This window comes from Watersipora subatra, unplaced genomic scaffold, assembly GCF_963576615.1.
Source record: "Watersipora subatra unplaced genomic scaffold, tzWatSuba1.1 SCAFFOLD_72, whole genome shotgun sequence".
NCBI classification, from domain to species: Eukaryota; Metazoa; Bryozoa; class Gymnolaemata; order Cheilostomatida; family Watersiporidae; genus Watersipora; species Watersipora subatra.
In genome coordinates, this window is record NW_027045430.1 from 400,222 (window position 1) to 406,920 (window position 6,699).

A 6,699-nucleotide genomic window follows, 5' to 3' on the forward strand; every position below is an offset into this window, starting at 1 on the left:
TCCAATTTCAACCAAACATGCTAGAAATGCTCTAATTGAGCTAATTAGCTTATTGTGAGAATATTACAAACGTCTGACAAAACTGAAAAATGTAAATTTCCAATTTCAACCAAACATGCTAGAAATGCTCCAATTGAGCTAATTAGCTTATTGTGAGAATATTGCAATTGTCTGACAAAAGTGAAAAATGTAAATTTCTATTTTTAACCAAACATGCTAGAAATGCTCCAATTGAGCTAATTAGCTTATTGTGAGAATATTACAAACGTCTGACAACACTGAAAAATGTAAATTTCCAATTTCAACCAAACATGCTAGAAATGCTCCAATTGAGCTAATTAGCTTATTGTGAGAATATTGCAATTGTCTGACAAAACTGAAAAATGTAAATTTCCAATTTCAACCAAACATGCTAGAAATGCTCCAATTGAGCTAATTAGCTTATTGTGAGAATATTGCAATTGTCTGACAAAAGTGAAAAATGTAAATTTCCAATTTCAACCAAACATGCTAGAAATGCTCCAATTGAGCTAATTAGCTTATTGTGAGAATATTACAAACGTCTGACAAAAGTGAAAAATGTAAATTTCCAATTTCAACCAAACATGCTAGAAATGCTCCAATTGAGCTAATTAGCTTATTGTGAGAATATAACAAACGTCTGACAAAACTGAAAAATGTTAATTTTCAATTTCAACCAAACATGCTAGAAATGCTCCAATTGAGCTAATTAGCTTATTGTGAGAATATTACAAACGTCTGACAACACTGAAAAATGTAATTTTCCAATTTCAACCAAACATGCTAGAAATGCTCCAATTGAGCTAATTAGCTTATTGTGAGACTATTACAAACGTCTGACAAAACTGAAAAATGTAAATTTCCAATTTCAACCAAACATGCTAGAAATGCTCCAATTGAGCTAATTAGCTAATTGTGAGAATATTGCAATTGTTTGACAAAAGTGAAAAAGGTAAATTTCCAATTTCAACCAAACATGCTAGAAATGCTCCAATTGAGCTAATTAGTTTATTGTGAGAATATTAAAAACGTCTGACAAAACTGAAAAATGTAATTTTCCAATTTCAACCAAACATGCTAGAAATGCTCCAATTGAGCTAATTAGCTTATTGTGAGAATATTACAAACGTCTGACAAAACTGAAAAACGTAAATTTCCAATTTCAACCAAACATGCTAGAAATGCTCCAATTGAGCTAATTAGCTTATTGTGAGAATATTGCAATTGTCTGACAAAAGTGAAAAATGTAAATTTCTATTTTTAACCAAACATGCTAGAAATGCTCCAATTGAGCTAATTAGCTTATTGTGAGAATATTACAAACGTCTGACAACACTGAAAAATGTAAATTTCCAATTTCAACCAAACATGCTAGAAATGCTCCAATTGAGCTAATTAGCTTATTGTGAGAATATTGCAATTGTCTGACAAAACTGAAAAATGTAAATTTCCAATTTCAACCAAACATGCTAGAAATGCTCCAATTGAGCTAATTAGCTTATTGTGAGAATATTACATACGTCTGACAACACTGAAAAATTCAAATTTCCAATTTCAACCAAACATGCTAGAAATGCTCCAATTGAGCTAATTAGCTTATTGTGAGAATATTGCAATTGTCTGACAAAAGTGAAAAATGTAAATTTCCAATTTCAACCAAACATGCTAGAAATGCTCCAATTGAGCTAATTAGCTTATTGTGAGAATATTACAAACGTCTGACAAAACTGAAAAATGTAAATTTCCAATTTCAACCAAACATGCTAGAAATGCTCCAATTGAGCTAATTAGTTTATTGTGAGAATATTACAAACGTCTGACAAAACTGAAAAATGTAAATTTCCAATTTCAACCAAACATGCTAGAAATGCTCCAATTGAGCTAATTAGCTTATTGTGAGAATATTACAAACGTCTGACAAAAGTGAAAAATGTAAATTTCCAATTTCAACCAAACATGCTAGAAATGCTCCAATTGAGCTAATTAGCTTATTGTGAGAATATTGCAATTGTCTGACAAAAGTGAAAAATGTAAATTTCCAATTTCAACCAAACATGCTAGAAATGCTCCAATTGAGCTAATTAGCTTATTGTGAGAATATTACAAACGTCTGACAAAACTGAAAAATGTAAATTTCCAATTTCAACCAAACATGCTAGAAATGCTCCAATTGAGCTAATTAGCTTATTGTGAGAATATTGCAATTGTCTGACAAAAGTGAAAAATGTAAATTTCCAATTTCAACCAAACATGCTAGAAATGCTCCAATTGAGCTAATTAGCTTATTGTGAGAATATTACAAACGTCTGACTAAAGTGAAAAATGTAAATTTCCAATTTCAACCAAACATGCTAGAAATGCTCCAGTTGAGCTAATTAGCTTATTGTGAGAATATTACAAACGTCTGACAAACATGATAAATATAAATTTCCAATTTCAACCAAACATGCTAGAAATGCTCCAATTGAGCTAATAAGCCTACTGTAGGAACTTTACAAACGTCTGACAAAACTGAAAAATGTAAATTTCCAATTTCAACCAAACATGCTAGAAATGCTCCAATTGAGCTAATTAGCTTATTGTGAGAATATTACAAACGTCTGACAAAACTGAAAAATGTAAATTTCCAATTTCAACCAAACATGCTAGCAATGCTCAAATTGCGCAAATAAGCCTACTGTAGGAACTTTACAAACGTCTGACAAAACTGAAAAATGTAAATTTCCACATTCAACCAAACATGCTAGAAATGCTCCAATTGAGCTAATTAGCTTATTGTGAGAATATTACAAACGTCTGACAACACTGAAAAATGTAAATTTCCAATTTCAACCAAACATGCTAGAAATGCTCCAATTGAGCTAATTAGCTTATTGTGAGAATATTGCAATTGTCTGACAAAAGTGAAAAAAGTAAATTTCCAATTTCAACCAAACATGCAAGAAATGCTCTAATTGAGCTAATTAGCTTATTGTGAGAATATTACAAACGTCTGACAAAACTGAAAAATGTAAATTTCCAATTTCAACCAAACATGCTAGAAATGCTCCAATTGAGCTAATTAGCTTATTGTGAGAATATTGCAATTGTCTGACAAAAGTGAAAAATGTAAATTTCCAATTTCAACCAAACATGCTAGAAATGCTCCAATTGAGCTAATTAGCTTATTGTGAGAATATTACAAACGTCTGACAAAAGTGAAAAATGTAAATTTCCAATTTCAACCAAACATGCTAGAAATGCTCCAATTGAGCTAATTAGCTTATTGTGAGAATATTACAAACGTCTGACAACACTGAAAAATGTAAATTTCCAATTTCAACCAAACATGCTAGAAATGCTCCAATTGAGCTAATTAGCTTATTGTGAAAATATTACAAACGTCTGACAAACATGATAAATGTAAATTTCCAATTTCAACCAAACATGCTAGAAATGCTCTAATTGAGCTAATTAGCTTATTGTGAGAATATTACAAACGTCTGACAACACTGAAAAATATAAATTTTCAATTTCAACCAAACATGCTAGAAATGCTCCAATTGAGCTAATTAGCTTATTGTGAAAATATTACAAACGTCTGACAAACATGATAAATGTAAATTTCCAATTTCAACCAAACATGCTAGAAATGCTCTAATTGAGCTAATTAGCTTATTGTGAGAATATTACAAACGTCTGACAAAACTGAAAAATGTAAATTTCCAATTTCAACCAAACATGCTAGAAATGCTCCAATTGAGCTAATTAGCTTAGTGTGAGAATATTACAAACGTCTGACAACACTGAAAAATTCAAATTTCCAATTTCAACCAAACATGCTAGAAATGCTCCAATTGAGCTAATTAGCTTATTGTGAGAATATTGCAATTGTCTGACAAAAGTGAAAAATGTAAATTTCCAATTTCAACCAAACATGCTAGAAATGCTCCAATTGAGCTAATTAGCTTATTGTGAGAATATTACAAACGTCTGACAAAAGTGAAAAATGTAAATTTCCAATTTCAACCAAACATGCTAGAAATGCTCCAATTGAGCTAATTAGCTTATTGTGATAATATTACAAACGTCTGACAAACATGATAAATATAAATTTCCAATTTCAACCAAACATGCTAGAAATGCTCTAATTGAGCTAATTAGCTTATTGTGATAATATTACAACTGTCTGACAAAACTGAAAAATGTAAATTTCCAATTTCAACCAAACATGCTAGAAATGCTCCAATTGAGCTAATTAGCTTATTGTGAGAATATTACAAACGTCTGACAACACTGAAAAATGTAATTTTCCAATTTCAACCAAACATGCTAGCAATGCTCAAATTGCGCAAATAAGCCTACTGTAGGAACTTTACAAACGTCTGACAAAAGTGAAAAATGTAAATTTCCAATTTCAACCAAACATGCTAGAAATGCTCAAATTGAGCTAATTAGCTAATTGTGAGAATATTGCAATTGTTTGACAAAAGTGAAAAAGGTAAATTTCCAATTTCAACCAAACATGCTAGAAATGCTCCAATTGAGCTAATTAGCTTATTGTGAGAATATTAAAAACGTCTGACAAAACTGAAAAATGTAATTTTCCAATTTCAACCAAACATGCTAGAAATGCTCCAATTGAGCTAATTAGCTTATTGTGAGACTATTACAAACGTCTGACAAAACTGAAAAATGTAAATTTCCAATTTCAACCAAACATGCTAGAAATGCTCAAATTGAGCTAATTAGCTAATTGTGAGAATATTGCAATTGTTTGACAAAAGTGAAAAAGGTAAATTTCCAATTTCAACCAAACATGCTAGAAATGCTCCAATTGAGCTAATTAGCTTATTGTGAGAATATTAAAAACGTCTGACAAAACTGAAAAATGTAATTTTCCAATTTCAACCAAACATGCTAGAAATGCTCCAATTGAGCTAATTAGCTTATTGTGAGAATATTACAAACGTCTGACAAAACTGAAAAATGTAAATTTCCAATTTCAACCAAACATGCTAGAAATGCTCCAATTGAGCTAATTAGCTTATTGTGAGAATATTGCAATTGTCTGACAAAAGTGAAAAATGTAAATTTCTATTTTTAACCAAACATGCTAGAAATGCTCCAATTGAGCTAATTAGCTCATTGTGAGAATATTACAAACGTCTGACAACACTGAAAAATGTAAACTTCCAATTTCAACCAAACATGCTAGAAATGCTCCAATTGAGCTAATTAGCTTATTGTGAGAATATTACAAACGTCTGACAAAAGTGAAAAATGTAAATTTCCAATTTCAACCAAACATGCTAGAAATGCTCCAATTGAGCTAATTAGCTTATTGTGAGAATATTGCAATTGTCTGACAAAACTGAAAAATGTAAATTTCCAATTTCAACCAAACATGCTAGGAATGCTCCAATTGAGCTAATTAGCTTATTGTGAGAATATTACATACGTCTGACAAAACTGAAAAATTCAAATTTCCAATTTCAACCAAACATGCTAGAAATGCTCCAATTGAGCTAATTAGCTTATTGTGAGAATATTGCAATTGTCTGACAAAAGTGAAAAATGTAAATTTCCAATTTCAACCAAACATGCTAGAAATGCTCCAATTGAGCTAATTAGCTTATTGTGAGAATATTACAAACGTCTGACAAAAGTGAAAAATGTAAATTTCCAATTTCAACCAAACATGCTAGAAATGCTCCAATTGAGCTAATTAGCTTATTGTGATAATATTACAAACGTCTGACAAACATGATAAATATAAATTTCCAATTTCAACCAAACATGCTAGAAATGCTCTAATTGAGCTAATTAGCTTATTGTGAGAATATTACAAACGTCTGACAAAACTGAAAAATGTAAATTTCCAATTTCAACCAAACATGCTAGAAATGCTCCAATTGAGCTAATTAGCTTATTGTGAGAATATTACAAACGTCTGACAACACTGAAAAATGTAATTTTCCAATTTCAACCAAACATGCTAGAAATGCTCCAATTGAGCTAATTAGCTTATTGTGAGACTATTACAAACGTCTGACAAAACTGAAAAATGTAAATTTCCAATTTCAACCAAACATGCTAGAAATGCTCCAATTGAGCTAATTAGCTTATTGTGAGAATATTGCAATTGTCTGACAAAAGTGAAAAATGTAAATTTCCAATTTCAACCAAACATGCTAGAAATGCTCCAATTGAGCTAATTAGCTTATTGTGAGAATATTACAAACGTCTGACAAAAGTGAAAAATGTAAATTTCCAATTTCAACCAAACATGCTAGAAATGCTCCAATTGAGCTAATTAGCTTATTGTGAGAATATAACAAACGTCTGACAAAACTGAAAAATGTTAATTTTCAATTTCAACCAAACATGCTAGAAATGCTCCAATTGAGCTAATTAGCTTATTGTGAGAATATTACAAACGTCTGACAACACTGAAAAATGTAATTTTCCAATTTCAACCAAACATGCTAGAAATGCTCCAATTGAGCTAATTAGCTTATTGTGAGACTATTACAAACGTCTGACAAAACTGAAAAATGTAAATTTCCAATTTCAACCAAACATGCTAGAAATGCTCCAATTGAGCTAATTAGCTTATTGTGAGAATATAACAAACGTCTGACAAAACTGAAAAATGTTAATTTTCAATTTCAACCAAACATGCTAGAAATGCTCCAA